This window comes from Solanum pennellii, chromosome 12 (assembly GCF_001406875.1).
Source record: "Solanum pennellii chromosome 12, SPENNV200".
NCBI classification, from domain to species: domain Eukaryota; kingdom Viridiplantae; phylum Streptophyta; class Magnoliopsida; order Solanales; family Solanaceae; genus Solanum; species Solanum pennellii.
Genome location: NC_028648.1, coordinates 47,759,815 through 47,777,520, shown reverse-complemented (window position 1 = coordinate 47,777,520; position 17,706 = coordinate 47,759,815).

Sequence of the window (17,706 nt, the reverse complement as noted above, 5' to 3'; positions counted from 1 at the left end):
AAGTTCGGATTCATCAGGCGGCGAATTATCAAAGAAAGCCACGACACTCCGTGGGCTGGGCATCCGGGGCAGAAGAGAACGAGGGCATTAGTGGAGGCCTTCTATTTCTGGCCACGTATGCGGGAAGAGATCGAGCAGTATGTGCAGACTTGTCTTGTGTGCCAGCAAGACAAGGTAGAGCAAAGGCAACCAGGAGGGCTGTTGGAGCCATTACCCATAGCTGATCGTCCATGGGAGAGTATATCTATGGATTTCATCACTGCTTTGCCGAGGTCAAACGGGTTTGGCACTATCATGGTCGTAGTGGATAGATTTTCCAAATATGCTACATTCATGCCTGCCACAGCCGGTTGTACTGCTAAGGAAGCTGCACAATTGTTCTTCAAAAATGTTGTGAAGTATTGGGGGCTACCGAGGTTCATCATCAGCGATCGGGATCCTCGTTTCACAGGGAACTTTTGGAGTGAACTCTTTGAGATTCTTGGTTCAAAACTTCACTTCTCCACCAGTTTCCACCCCCAAACTGATGGCCAAACTGAGCGCGTCAACGCCTTGTTGGAATGCTATCTTAGGCACTATGTCAGTGCACATCAGAAAGATTGGGCTAAGCTCCTTGATATGGCGCAATTTTCTTACAATTTGCAGAGGAGTGAATCTACAGGGCGCACACCGTTCGAGTTAGCAACAGGCCAGCAACCCCAAACTCCGCACTCACTGCCGACCGTGTTCGAGGGGAAGAGTTTGGGCGCTTACAATCTTGCCAGGGGTTGGGAAGAGCAACTCGACCTTGCCAAATTTTATTTGGATAAGGCGGCAAGAAGGATGAAGAAGTTCACCGACCGCAAGCGTCGTCCCACCAACTATAAAGAAGGTGATATGGTTTTGGTAAAGTTTAATCCGAGACAGTTTAAGGCACTTAGAGGCATGCATCACAACTTGGTGCGGAAATATGAGGGTCCGTTCAAAATTGTTGCCAAGGTGGGTAAAATTTCATACAGGTTGGAGTTACCTCCACACTTAAGGATCCACCCGGTCTTTCATGCAAGCGTCCTTAAGCCTTATCATGAGGATAAGGACGATCCCAGTCGGAACAAATCACAACGGGCCCCAATCACCGTTACTGCCTCGCATGATCGTGAAATTGAAGCTATCATAGATTACCAAGCCAAGCGGAAACGAGGACAGCAGGCCAGTGCCATGTTTCTCGTACATTGGAAGGGACAGACTCCGGAAGAAGCCACTTGGGAGAAGTACGAAGACTTGTGGCAGTTCAAAGGCAAAATTCAGGAGTTCTTGCAGCAATGCGTCGCGGTCGTCGCATCATGGGGTGGGGGAGATTGTGACGTCCCGCCATCCATTCAGGCTGAACGCCACCCAACTAAGCAGCTAGCAGGCGCAGCAGGCGCAAGGGGGCAGGCTGACCAAGCAGGCCAGCAGCAAAGGGGGCCAGCAGCAGCTGAAGAGACAGCCGTTACAACTGTTTCAGCTGTTACGGCAGTTACAGCCGTTACAGCTGTTACACTTGGTAGTGGGGCGGCAGTTTCAGGAGTTTCAAGCCTTTGAGAGGCTTGAGCAGATCATGGGGCAAACTAGGAGCATCTAGGAGTCCTTTTTGGAAGACTTAGAAGCTTGTCTTGTAGGCATAGTCTTACGAACTTGTATAGTGTAGCATTTACTATCTCTTAGGCATTAGAGTAGTATAAATAGTAGTTCATTTTACTTGTAAAGCATCCAATCATTTTTCAAGTAATAGAAGTTCCTTCTTCCAAAATTCTGTCTTCCTTCTTATTTTCTTAGCGATCCGAGTGTGAGGCTTACTTGAGTTTGCAAGAACGTGCAAGAATCGTGAGTAAACAGTCAGGTGCCGCACGGAGTATTGTCCGAATCAAAAAGTCCGTGACAATACACCATTGTAAGTAAGCACAGAAGTCTGTAGTTACTTCTTTAATAATACAGTGAATAAATTGCTCATGAACCGTTTGCACCTACACATGAATATGATTCTACCATAGTAGCCCCACCCTACCATTGTAGGCCAATAGGTAGTTCATACAATTCTTTTCGTTGGGCACAAGTTTCTGCACAATATTAGCTGCTTTATTCTTCTTTACTCTAGTTTCAAGTACTCCCGTTACATCTCCCTTACGTTTTTGCAAAAAGAGTCTCAACTACTTTTGTTTTAGGGGCTAATTCAGCACCCTAATATTCCTAGTAGAAATAGTTATTGTATGGGGATACCCAGGGTCATCATCTTGTGCATCTATAGCTTCATGAAAATCACTATATCTATTGTGTACCTGAATGCCTGGTCCTTCTACATCATCCTGATTTTGGTCTAGATTCCCCTGTGGCTCCTGTTAACCATCTATTCGTTTGCCCACTTTAGGTAGCTTCAATACTCCTTTTGCCATCCGATCCGTCCTTGGTTGCCTAGGTTTCCTATTCCTTCTCCTTTTGCGCTTGACTGCTTGAAACTTAGGTCTCACATCTTCCATATCTCCTTCTTGTTTGGCCCAACATTTCTCAACATTATGTCCAAACTTCATACAATCAGTGCAGAAACTAGGTCTCCATTCATGCTCAACAAGTTGCAGGAATGTCCCTGAATGAGTTACAATTTCTATACAGTCAATTAGTGGTTGAGACACATCAGTTTCCACAAGGATTCTAGCATAAGATATTCTCTCCTAATATATATGATTTAAAAATAATAATATTTCCAAGTTGGATATTTCAAATAAAAAGATTCAAGGAATAATTCCTGATTGGGCAAAGTGTAACTGGATGGTTTCATGGAAATGTCGTAATCAGTCCCACAATATACTAACGAGTGTGGAACTAATTTCTCTTTAATCTTGAGATACTATTGATTTGCGGTCCAATTTACTTCAAGGTTCACTACCTATTCCACCAAATTCCACAACATTACTCTTCATATCACAAAATAATCTCACTAAAGAAACTCCTTCATCAATTTGCTATTTGACATCACTGTAATAACAAATCAGGCTATAAACAATTTTTATGGAGAAATTCCACAATGTTTGGGAAATGTCAGTGTCCTTCAGGTTTTGGATATGAGCCATGACAACTTCTTTTTGGAAATATTCCAAAAACTTTCACCAATGGAAGTTATCTGAGCAGCCTCAACTTGCATGTCAATAAACTAGAGGGGAAAATTCCCCAATCCTTTGCCTATCGCCAAACCTTGTAGCTTCTTGATTTGCGCAATGTTGGTGTAATATGGAAATAATAACCTCAATGATTGTTGCTCATCTTCTATTCCTAGGATACTTATTACAAAACTTTGAAGAACTTGGTAAGAAACAACAAAATTTAAAGAGTATTTTCAAAACTAGAAAACTTAAGACTAGCTAGAAGAGAAAATGGAATCAGAAACTGATGAGGAATAATACAAAAATATTTTCTCAAAGAAAGAAATCGAGCTCATTGAATTCACATTGTCCCCTAAAGAAATTATTTCGCTCAAATACCCAAGGTTAACAAAATATATAATCCTAAGATAAAATGATCTTACTCACCGGTGTATCGGTACCTAAAACCACGGTGTCGGTGAATCATTCAACGACAGTAAATTAGTGCACTTTGCATACTAGATTAGTAGTAGCAAAAGAAGTCCAAAAAATTATGTTCTTAAAATTATAGGAAATCCCTCAATTTACAGAAAACAAAGGGTAGTGTGAAAAATTTCTAATTGTGAATTTCCGAAAAGGTCACAAACCTTTGGAAAATTCACAATATTTTAGAAATATCACCACCTTTCATAAAATACATAACTTTTCATAAAAGTCACACATCTTCATAAAGTTTGCAACTTTTCATCAAAGTCACAACTCTTTATAAAAGTCGCAACTCTTCATTTTCTATTCTTTTCTTTTAAAACCCAACATTCCCCACAAAAATGGGAATGAATCCAAGAAAGAAATGGACAAGTATGTATACTTAACAAGAAAGAATTAATTATATCTGAATAAATAGGTTTTCCTTAGACTTTCCGTATTGAACATATGTTGGATATACTCGGTCAATCGATAATGTATATCTTTAAATCATCGAGATTTGGTGTATACCTAGACAACCATACGACAACCATATGCCACACAATTAACTCATTACCGTTTATGGTTCTTACGATTGTGTTCGTTTCATCCATGAACACCTCTTGGTTTCATGAGCGTATAGAAAGATGGGCTTTTGACAATATTCCTCTTTGAAGCGGCTTACACTTCACACTCACATAGGTGATTTCTAAACGTGTTATCTCGTAGATATACATTATTTGGTCACATGTCAAACTTAGCAAATCATTAAACACTTCAAGCTTTATTAACTCATTAACAAGACTTAATATTGTATCCTTATTCCTGAGCATTGTCTTCATCATGAGAATGGATTGATTTGGTTGACAATGTCGAACCGTCAGTCACAATTTTATTTTTTTCCTTGAATCTAGATCTTGGGATCTCCAGTCTGCTAGATAAAGTCACCTCCATGATGACTTGTCCTAAGCCGTAAACTCATTCCCTTAGATGATCATTCAACTTTCTCTCTAATTATGCCTTTTTTATAAGTAGATCTAACATATCATCCTTTGACTTTACATAGTCAATTATGATAATTTTGATTAGAGTAGTTTTTTAACAGTATCATGTCTATGTCTTATATGACAAGACTCTCCGTTATATATCATGCTTCATTCACTATCTATCGCATCTTGAATATCAAAGTGTATGCATACTGATGACAATGGTTTGCGCCAAAAAATAATATCTATCAAGAAATTTTGGAGTCTTTCAACTTATTCACCGACCTTATTTAGAGCACCTACCTCACAGATTAATGTAAAGCTACAGATACTTGTCTTTTTTTGAAGATTTCCAAGAGATTGCTCCTCTACCAAGAGTAATTACATATCCACTCGTGGATATTACTTTATTTTTCTGGTTATCAAATTTGTATCACTATATCCTTTCAATACTGATGGATATTGTTAAATACAAGATGTAGTTTTGAGTAATTCTTAGATACACCAAAACTCTTTTCATTGTCATCCAATGATTTTGATTGGGATCACCCGTAAACTGACTTTGTTTATTAATAGAACATGTTATATCTGAGTGTGCACACTTCTTGATATACATCATGATTCTCAATACTATAGCACAATACATTTGTGAGTCACTTGTACCTTCACTCTTTTGAAAGGCAAACCTCACATTTATTAGAAACTTGACAATATTGAAATCCAAACATTTGAACTAGTCAAGTATCTTTTCAATGCAATGAGACCATGTCAATGCTAAATATAGATTTCTAAGATTTCTTATACCTAAGATCGCATCAACAACTCCAAGATAATTTATATGGAACTTGCTTTGTAGCATATGTTTAGTAATACTTATGTCATTAATGTCTCTATTGATGATCAACACCAATATACAAAAAAATAATGACCTTGTGATCTTAATGTGAACAAATTTATCACTTACATCATTCTTACATCCATTATCCAACATGGTTTTGTAAAATTTCGTATGTCATTGTTTGGGTGCTTGTTTTAGTCCATAATATGATTTAACTAGTTCACACACTTTCTTTTTACCAAGAACCTCCAAATCCTCGCAATGTTCCATGTAAATTTCTTCCTCCAATTTTCCATTTAAAAAAGTAATTTTCACATTCATTTTATTAATTTTGAGCGAATATAACACAACTACACAATTAACATCCAAATAAATGTATTATAGTTACAAGTGAGTATGTGTCGTAAATATCAAGACCTTTTTTGTCTTGCTTTATATTTGTCAATGATTCCATCGACTTAAATTTTCTTTTTGAGGATTCACTTTGAACCCAAAATTTTTATTTCATGGAGGAAGATCAACCAACTTCCAATAGGATTGCTCAACATTGAACCAATCTCATTATTGACACAATCTATTCAAAATGATGAGTCTACAGAAGTCAAGAAATGTTACAGAATAAAGTTCTGAGAAAGTAGATGTGCTCTGACGTTTACTACGCCTTTGAATATCTTTATTAATTGCATTCTCCTTTTGTTCTTTCCAAGGTTGTCTAGACCTTTCACTAGACTACTCAAGCGTAATTTTACAATCCACAGTCTTACTGTCCTATTTTAATCCTATTAGGAATAGGAACTTGAACTTTAGCTATACGCTCTCACACTTTGAAATATTTCAAGTTGGATTTCCTTCCTTTTCATTTCTTATACCGAATAGATTGTGTCCTGAACAAAATTTTTTTTTTTGCTTTCTTTATGAAAAGAAAAAAATTGTTGTTCTCTTTTGCATTAAGGAGATTTCCTCCACACAAAATTTGTGGTAGAGCCAAACTCATAAGTAATGCAACCATCATTTCCTCAAAGTTCATTTTTTTCATTAGATTGAGGTGAATAGGGCAGCAGTTTGATGGATAATTTTCAGTTTTCAAACATATTTTTGCAAAATGAGATTGATACTAAGAAAAAAATATGATCCAAGAATCTATTTGGTTGGAATTAATACTAAGAAAAGCATATGATACAGTACCTGTTTCAACAAAAGAATTGGAAGGATTATAAGAATTTAGTGCATTTGGACGAAATTGTGGAGATTGAAGGAGTTTTTGCAGAATTTCCAATTGTTTCCTTGTAAATAGAGACGTTTCTGGAGAAGGTTGCTGCCCTTGATAAAAATTAGTTGTTTGGAGGCCCTGCGCGTTTTGAGATTGAAAGCCACGATTATAAACTCTTTTTTTCTTCTAGTTTACTGGTTTCCCATGAATCTCCCAACACGTTTCACCGGTGTGCCAATATTTTTTTGCAATGATCACACCATGACTTTTTGTTTCTGTTCTCTCCATTCTTCACTGTTAGAAGAGCTGAATAGTCTATAACAAGTTTTAGTTCAACATTTAAATCAGGTTTTAACATAACTTTCCTCCTAGTTTCCTCTCTCCTAACTTCAGAAAAGGTTTCACAAAGAGAGGGCAAAGGATTTTTTCCTAGGATTCACGACCTGACCTCGTCAAACTCTCAATTTGATCCTGCTAAAAAAAGGTAAACTCTCTCACTTTCTTCCCTTTTTTTTTTGCTTTGACACTATCCATAGAACACTCACATTCATCATTGTAACACCGGTCTAACTCCTGCCACAAGGACAACATTTCATTATAATAAGTAGTAACTACATTCTCACCCTGCTTAGCTTGCCATAGTTTAATTTTTTACTCAAAAATTTGAGAGGCATTTTCTACATCAGAATATGTCTCCCTAATGGCTTCCCGCATATCCTTAGCCCTGGGCAAAAAGAGATAAGATTTACCTATGATTGGTTCCATGGAATTTATTAACCAAGCAATCATGAGTGAATTCTCTAATCTCCAGGAGTTCACTATGGGTCTTCAACTTCCGAATTTTTTGTTTCTCCGGTCAGCTGTCCTAGTTTTCCACGACCATCAATTGCAAGATTTACGGACTGTGCCCATTCCAGATAATTCTTACCATTTAATCGATGAGAAGTTAACTGGAAGGGCATATAAGAAGCATTGCCTCCTAGTGTGATTAGATTTTCTGCAGTAGCTTCCAGAGAAGAGCTTTTCTCTTCTATTGATGTTTCAGAAAGATGTTCTTCGTGAAAGGTTGTTTTATCCACATGACATTAGTGGAAATTGTCCCGCTCTGATACCATGAAAATTTAGATACTGCAAAAGTATATTTTATTCATAGTATTTGTACATTATTTATAGCAGAACAAGTAAAGACCAATAACACTAACCAATCCCTAATTCTTAGGAAATCCTTGAATCAAGGGATTTCATCTAACTATTTTCCTAGAATAATATATTCTAATCCTATACTTACACAAATCTGCCAGCTTTATTTATTGATCAGATTATAGTCAAATCTGACAGCTCAATGGTGAGCAGATTATGATTAAATCTGCCAACTTATTCAACAAAGAGGTTAGAATTCCTTTCAACACAATTATACGAATGTCCAACAATCTTAGATTCCACACAAACTTGAAATTTTTATCTATTGACTCAAAGTTAGACAAAATTTCTAAGTTGATCAATTTTCTTTACAAGGTTTTGTCGTTGGCATGTCCCAAGTGTTTATGTCACAAACATTGACTCAAGCAAATAAGAACAAATAAAAATATTGAGTTTGAAGCTCTCCATGAGGTATCTTTTTCTCACAAATATTTGTTCCTATTTCTTACAATTTTGTCTGATACAAACATTGTTTAGAGCTATCACCTTGTCAAATGTCCTTTTCACGAGGACCTTTCCATAACTTTCAATTTGATTGTGATAGAACAACCCATGAACAAAGTTTCATCGGATCCAATAAAGGCAATATAATTCAAATGCTTCTTTTACAAAATATGACAAATGACTATTAACCAATATTCATGTCAAAAGAAATAGTTGTATTTAATTGACATATCTTTTCACGAAAAATTACAAAATTTCAAGTGGATTTTTTTCATAAATGACCATAATCATTTTGAACAAGTATACAAATAATTTTGTTGTTTCATACCAGTCGTACCATATACTAGTAAAAGAGAAACTCAACGACCACAATATTAAATTTACTCCAAGAATTTTGTGGGTCTAACATAATACAAAAGTACCATCGAGCTTCATATGTTGTACTCCAAAATAAAATTTGACACCAAGTTCGATTTTATTTTTATCATAACCAAAGAAACCCCACATTTTATATATGATCTCAAAAATATTTTTGAAGTATTTGAAAATAGTTTTTCCACACATTTTTTTCCATACTATCAAAATGTCATCGCAATATGAAACATCTTTTGGAAACATTATTCTACGAAATAATTATAGTGCTTCAATTCTCTTTGACAATCTTTAAACAATGTACTCAAAATCATAAAATCTAAGTCACTTGTATTTTGCTTCTATTACAAATAAACATACAACTTAGTATTTAGAGTACTAACAATAAGGAAATTTTTTTTACAGTTCATTTCTATATAATAGTGAAGTTTATAGAAAATCAGAAATGCAACACTAACTCGATTTATTGATAGCATACGCACACTTCATGATATACATCACACTTCTCAATACTATAGCACAATCCAATCGTGAGTCATATTCACATTCACTCTTTTGAAAGGCAAAATTCACATTTATTGGAGACTTGAAAATATTGAAATCCAAACATTTGAACTAGTCAGGTACCTTTTTAATGCAATGAGGCCATGAAAATGCTAAACATTGTGGAGTTATAAGGAGTCTTATACCTAAGATCGCATCAACAACTCCAAGATTTTCATATCAAACTTGCTTTCTAACATATGTTTAGTAGCATTTATGTTATTAGTGTCTCTATTGATGATCAACACATCACCAATATACAAACAAATAATGACTTTTTGATTTTAATGTGAACACATTTATCACTTACATCATTCTTAAATTCATTTGTCAACATGATTTTGTAAAATTCCTTATGTAATTGTTTGGGTGCTTGTTTTAGTCCATAATGTGACTTAACAAGTTTCAAACTTTCTCTTCTTTACCAGGAACCTCATAGCCCTTGGGATGTTTCATGCAAATTTCTTCCTCCAATTCTCCGTTTAAGAAAGTTATTTTCATATTCATTTTTATGTATTTGGAGGTCATATACTTACACAATTAACATCCAAATGAATATGTTGTAAAGATCAAGACCTTATTTTTTTTGTCTTGCTTCATATTTGTAAATAGTTCCATCGACTTTCATTTTCTTTTTGAGGATTCATTTGAACCCAAAAGTTTATTTTCTGGAGGAAGATCAACCAATTTCCAATAGAATTGCTCAAGATTGAGTCAATCTCACAATTGACACCATCTGTTCAAAAGGATGAGTCTACAGAACACACAAGAAATGTTACAAAATCACATTAGAAGGAAGTAGATGTCCTTTGACATTTACTACACCTCTGAATCTCTTTATTAATTTAATTCTACTTTTGTTCTTTCTAAGGTCGTTTAGACCTTTCTCTAGACTACTCAAGTCTAATTTTACAGTCCACAGCCTCAGGTCCTATGTTAATTAGTTTAGGAAATGGAACTTTGACTTTGGCTAGACACCCCCACATTTTGAAATATTTCAAGTTGAATTTACTTCCTTTTCATTTCTCATATGGAATAGATTGTGTCCTGAACAAACAAAACTTTTTAATTGCTTTCTTTATGAAAAGACAAAATTGTTGTTATCTTTTGCGTTAAGGATAGTTATTCCACAAAAGTTTTTTCGTAGACCTAAACTTGTAAGTAACACAATCATCATTTCCTCAAAGTTCTTTTTTTTCATTAGATTGAGGTGAATATGACAGCAGTTTGATGGATAATTTCCACTTTCAAACATATTTCTGCAAAATGAGATTTATATTCTCCATTCCTATTACTTCTTATTTTTTTCCACCTGATTTTCAGCTTTTATATAATATTGTCTAGACGTTTCAATTGCTTCATCCTTAGCATTCAACAAATACACATAGTCGTTTCTACTACAATAGTCAATGAAAGTTACTGGATACTTTTTTCCACCACGAGATGATGTTGACTTCAAATCTTAAATGTTTGTGTAAATCAATTTTAAGTGATTACAATTCCTTTCAACAGATATATAAGGATGCTCAGCACACTTAGATTCCACACAAATTTGACATTTGCATTTAAAGTTAGACAAAACGTCTAAGTTGATCAGTTTTCTTACAAGGTTTTGTAATTGACATGTCCCAAGTGTTCATGTCACAAAAGTTTTGACTTAAGCAGGTAAGAACAAATAAAAATATTGAGTTAGAAAAACTCTCCGCGAGGTAGTTTTTTCTCACAAATATTTGTTCCTATTTTTTAAATTTTGTATGATACAAACATTGTTTAGAGTCATCACCTTGTCAAGTATCCTTTTCAGAAGGACTATTGCATAACTTTCAATTTGATTGTTATAGAACTACCTATGAACAAAGTTCATTGGGTCCAATAAAGATAATACAATCCAAATGCTTCTTCTACAAAACATGAAAAACAACTATTCACCAATATTCATGTCTAAGCAAATAGTTATATTTAATTGACATATCTTTTCATGAAAAATCTGAACATTTCAAGTAACACTTTTTCATAAAAGACCATAATCATTTTGAACAAGTATACATATAATTTGGGGGTTTCATACTAGTCGTACCATATACTAGTAAAAGAGAAACTTACTACCACAATATCAAATCTACTACAAGAATTTTGTGGGTCTAACATAATACAAAAGTATCATCGAATTTCATATCTTATGCTCCAAAATTAAATTAGACACCAAGTCGACCTTTATCTTTTTTATAAGCAAAGAATCCCCACATTTTGAATATGATCTAAAAAATATTTCTCAAGTATTTGAAAATAGTTTTCCACATATTTTTTTTCCATACTATCAAAATTTCATCACAATATGAAACTTCTTTTGGAAACATTATTCTACGAAAAATTCTAGTGCTTCAATTCTCTTTCACAATCTTTACACATTTTGAAAGTTTATTCCATATAGGCTCAAAATCACAAATTCTAAGTCACTTGAATTTTTCATCTATCATAAATAAACATACAACTTAGTATTTGAATACTAACAATAAGAACGATAAAATTTGTACAACTCAAAGATCGCATTCAAAAACTCCAAGATTTTTAATATCAAACTTTCTTTCTAGCATATGTTTAGTAGTACTTATGTCATTAGTGTCTCTATTGATGATCAACATATCACCTGTATACAAACAAATAATGACCTTGTGATGTTAATGCGAACACATTTATCACTTACATCATTCTCAAATCCATTTACCAACATGGTTTTGTAAAATTTCTTATGTCATTGTTTGGGTGTTTGTTTTAGCCTATAATGTGACTTAACAAATTTGAACACTTTCTTTTCTTTACAAGGAACCTCATAACCCTCGAGATATTCCATGTAAATATCTTCCTCCAATTCTCCATTCAAGAAAGTTATTTTCACATTAATTTTATGAATTTGGAGGTCATATACCACAGCCAACACAATTAACATCCAAATGAATGTAATTCTAGTTACTGCGAGTATGTATCGTAAAGATCAAGACCTCATTTTTTTTGTCTTGCTTCATATTTGTCAATAGATCCATTGACTTTCATTTTCTTTTTGAGAATTCACTTTGAACCCAAAAATTTATTTCTTGGGGGAAGATCAACCAACTTCCAATAGAATTTCTCAAGATTGAACCAATCTCACTACTGACACCATCTATTCAAAAGGATGAGCCTACAGAAGACACAAGAAATGTTAAAAATCATATCTGAAGGAAGTAGATGTCCTTTGACATTTACTACGCTTCTGAATCTCTTTATTAATTGCATTCTCCTTTTGTTCTTTACAAAGTCATTTAAAACTTCTATTAGACTACTCAAGTCTAATGTTACAGCTACAATCTTAGGAACAGGAACTTTGACTTTGGCTAGACACCTCAATGACACATGCCCTCTGTGGTTGGGATCTCTTACAGATCTGCTAGTTTTAAGCTTGGGATCAAACAAATTGCACGGACCCATCAGACAATCAAGGATTAAGAACATCTTTCTAGAGCTCCAAATCATAGATCTCTGTTACAATGTGTTGTGGAAACAATTGTGGGCAAGACATATGTTCGACAGAGATCGAAATAACTTAATTTAATTATAATGTTGGTAGTTTTCTTATAATTCCAGAAAAAGAAGAATTCAATTATAGTAATAGTAGTTTTCTTATTAGTTTGGAATAGGATTTGTGTTTCTTATTAGTTTCATAAGACCTACTATTCTTGTAATAAGACTTTTATTTGAAAGAGGATTCGAGGAATCAGATATATGCAAATCTTAATATGAAACAAGATCTATAAGTTCTTTCTTCCATTGAACTCTAAGATTTCAGCTTCCCTTTGATGAGCTGAATTCATATACAAAAAAAGATAGATGAATTTGATTTCCATGTTTATCATTCTGTTACTTGATCCCTCTTTAAGAATTCTAAAATTTGGTACCAGATCCTGATAAAATGGACGATGACTTCAATTCCAAGTTTTAGGAAGAACATGTGATAACAGACACACTAATGACTTCTAAAGTTGCACCGACGGAACAACGTTCCAGTGAAATAATTGTCCAAGCTACTAAGAACACTTTTCTACTTGGGAATTCACTCTACAAAACCAACAGTCCACGGGACTGAATCCAGTGGTGCTCCGAAGTAGGTAGATCAACAAATTCGACTCCTAGAGGCAATACAACGTGATCAGATTAATCAAACTAGTGGTAATTCCAATTCGACAATACAAAGGTATGCAATGATAAATTTTCCTACTTATCATGGAACTAATAACACATTAATTTGGGCATATTATTGTGATCAATTTTTTGAAAATCAACATACAACAGATGGAAAATATTTGAGTGGTTTGGTTTCACTTGTTAATAGAAGCACAATTATGATAATATCACCTTAAACGAGAAAAGGTCCCAATGAGTTTGGGAGATTTTGACAAACAATGTTTCTAGCGATTTGGATCCTGAAAGCAGCAACCCAATGGGTGAACTGGTCACACTTAAATAAACCATTATAGTGTAAATTTATCAACGTCAGTTTCAAGAAAAGTTGACTAGGGTTGATGAGATTATTTAAGAACACTTGCACGTGGTAATATTTATGGCAGGGTGGATGGTTCAATCAAATTAGATGTGCAATTGCTCAAACCACCTGACATATCGACGACTATGAGTATAGCCAAGGCTTTAGAGAAACAACTTCAAAGATTCGGTAAAACTCGCAAAGTGGCATAGACGTAGTCTCAGACGAGTCACGACAGCATAGTGTACTCAATAAAGTCTAAAACTAGTCTAGTCGGCTCATCTACCTCGAAGAATATCCGAACTAGCAATAAAACCCTTTTTTCAAGCGAGTTACTCGTGTATAAATGGTGGACAGAAGAGCTAAAAAATATGCTATAATTATGACGAACAATATTCAACCACTCACCGGTGTAAATGACTTTTCTGGCTGGAATTGGATTATTCAGTTGATGACGCAATTTTAGAAGTGCCAGATGACTACCTAGAAATTTCTTTACATGCCATTACGTCAAAGGCATGCACAAACTATGCAATTTTCTGGTATCATTAGTAGACATCACATGCTTAGTCTTATTGATTCTGGAAGTATCCACAATTTTATAAGTTGATCTACCGCTGCTAGTAGATTACTTCTTGATACTTTTTTTCCTTGCAGAACATCAAAATCTTCATTGCTAATGGAGAGAAAGTTCAATGCTTGGGGTCTGCACAAGGGTAAAAATTTCTATTGGTGAAAATAGCTTTATTGTAGACCTTTATGTTATTCCCTGGGGTGGATTTGATATTGTTTTGGGAGTTAAGTGGTTCCAGTCCTTGGGTCCTATACTTTGGGATTTTGTGGCACTTATTATGAGTCTTTTGGTGGAAGGGAAATTAATTTTGTTTCAAGGACAACAAGAGTATCGTCGAAAGGCTTTGCATTTGCTAGGAAAAGCAATTACTGATGAGCAGCGACTATAATACCTTTTGACCAAGTTTGATGATTTGTTTCAGGTTCCTAGGAGTTTACCATCATTGAGACGATGTCACCACCTCATTAGTTTTATGTTTGGAACAACCCATTTATTTGTTCATCCTTCTCGATACTCACCGACAAAATGATGACATTGAGAAGCAATGTAACCAGATGTTGCAACAAGGACTAATATGACCAAGCAAGTACCCCTTTTCTTAACATGTGTTACTGGTATCTAAGAGAGATGGGTCTTAGTGCCTTTGTATTGATTAGCGTGAACCGAATGTCAAAACAGCAGAGGACAAGTTCCCAATTCTAGTAGTGGATGAGTTACTAGATGAGTTACATGGAGCCAAGTACTTTACTAAACTTGATTTTCGGTCAATACCATCAAGTACACATGTCTCTTGCAGATGTGGAAAAGACAACCTTTCGAATTGATAACGGGCACTTTGATTTTCTTGTCATGCCGTTTGGACTCACTAATGCCCCATCTACTTCCAAGAATTGATGAATGAGGCCTTTCATGCATGAGCTCTTATGCCATTTTTTGTCTGTTTCCTTTGATGATATCTTAATTTATAGAAGTTGTTGGGAGGACCATTTGGTTCATGTGCAAAAGGTTTTTGTTATTGCATGCACATCGATTATATTTTAAACAATCTGAATGTTGCTTTGGTACAACTCAAGTTGCATATTTGAGGCATATTGTTTCGGTTACAGATGTGGAGGTAGATAGGAGCAAAATACAAACAATTTTAGATTGGCCACAACTCAATCAATTATTCCTCTTTGTGCGTTCTTGGGATCGATAGGTTAATACCACAAATTATTAGTAACTATGGGAAATTGCCACCAACTTTGACTAGTCTACTCAAGAAAAACTCCTTCCAGTAGAGCGATTTGACCCTGGATGCATTTCAGAAGCTTCAGCAAGCCTTATCCTCTACTCTAGTATTCAAGCTGCCTAATTTTACTATGAATTTCATTGTATAATGTGATGCTTCAGGAGTGATGCTTCAGGAGGTGGTATAGGGGTTGTTTTGAAACAGGAAGGTCAACCCATAGCATTTATAGCCAACAGTTAGCGGTTCGTCAGCATAAATTAGCTGCATATGAGAGTGAGTTGATTGGCCTTGCAAAGGCACTACAACATTGGCGGCCATACTTGCGGGGTGCCGTTTTCTCATCCAAATAGATCATTACAGCCTGAAACACTTTCTAGAACAACGGCTACTACACCACCTCAACAACCTTTGTTGAGCAAACTCATGGTTTACAACTTTACAGTGGAGCACAGCTTGGTTGTCTCAATAAAGTTGTGGATGCTTTATCTAGAATGATACATGAGGACCCTTCTTTGAATGCACTAGTTTTGATGCACGTGCATTGCATGTGAATATCAAACCATGTATTACACTGTTTTAAAAATAATACTTCCTCCATTTTAAAGAGAATGACCCTATTTCATTTTTAGTCTATTACAAAAAGAATGAATCATTTTCTTTTTTGCCAATACATTAACTTTAACTTTCCACGTGACATGTTTAAGACCACAAGATTAAAGGGCATTTTGGTACATTTGACATAACTTTAATTTAAAATCACAAGATTTAAAATTCTTCTTTCTTTTCTTAAACTCCGTTTCAAGTCAAACTAAACCATCATTTTTGAAATGGAGGGAGTATTAATGTTATGAAATAAAAAAATAAGAAAGCAATTATAAAATGAATGATAATGAATATGTTCTTATGAGTAGTGGATGTAAACTCTCTTATGATTACTACTGAAAGTTAGTCACTACTAAATTATCTTAGTTATACCTCTTAATTAAATGTATTTTCTTTTCCCTTCCCCATACTTCATTATTTACTTATTATTTTATTGTTGGATTCCTTACTTTCGATATACTATAATATAAATAAGTAGTGATATAAAATATAGAAGATATATTAATTAAATTGAATGTATTTAGTTGGAATATTTTATAAATTCAACATTCACGCTAGGGATTGTTCAAATTCATTGAACTTTGAGATTGTAAACGTCTATTAATCAAACTTAAGTTTTTAAGAAGAGAAGAATGGAAAACATAAAACAAATTTTAGTTTAAAAATGTGAGGAAACCCCTCCAATTTATTAGTTAACAAAGAGTATATCATGAAAGTCACAACCCTATGGAAAGGTCACAACTCATTTGGAAAGTCACAACTTTTTGAAAAAATCGTGACCATTCTGTTAGGATCGAATTCACGCACACACACCATATGAATGAAGAACACAAGAACTTTCAAAAGAAAGAGATGAGAGATCTAGAGAGAGAAAGAGAAAACCCAATACTTCGTGGTAACACCCCGTGAGTAAACTTCCACGGCGGTGAGGTATATTTATATTAATAAATCAGAGTATTTTTTGTTACAGAGAATAAATAGGGAACCCTAAAATAGAGAGTAAATAGGAAAGCCTAAAATAGAGAATAAATAGGAAAGCCTAAAATAGAGAATAAATAGGAAAGCCTAAAATTAATCAGGCTCCACTACCTAACAATTCTCCCACTTGGAGACTGACTCAGTCATCCAAAAAATACATTCTCAAAAAAAAACTCTTCATCATCAAAATCTTTACCACACCGCAACATCTGTAGCAACAACTACAGAAGACCAACCGAGGTTTTACATAACCTTAGTTTCCCAACATCAACACATTTCGTCAACATGTCTGCCGGGTTCTTTGCACCCTCTATCTTCTCCAAGCCCATATCACCATCCTCCACTGCCCTGCGAGTGAAATGGTATCGCCTTCTGATGTGCTTTGTCTTCGAATGATAGACTGGATTTTTCACCAACTGTATGGCACTCTGGCTATCTGAGTAAAGAATCTTCTCGCTCTGCTTCTTGCCCAATTCCTCAAGATAATCTGCCAGCCATATCATCTCTTTCCCAGCTTCAGCTATTGCCACATACTCAGCTTCAGTAGATGAAAGAGAAACACACTTCTGAAGCCTGGACATCCAACTCACTGTTGTTCCACCTATGGTGTAAATGTACCCGGATGTACTCTTGCTCGAGTCAACATCCCCA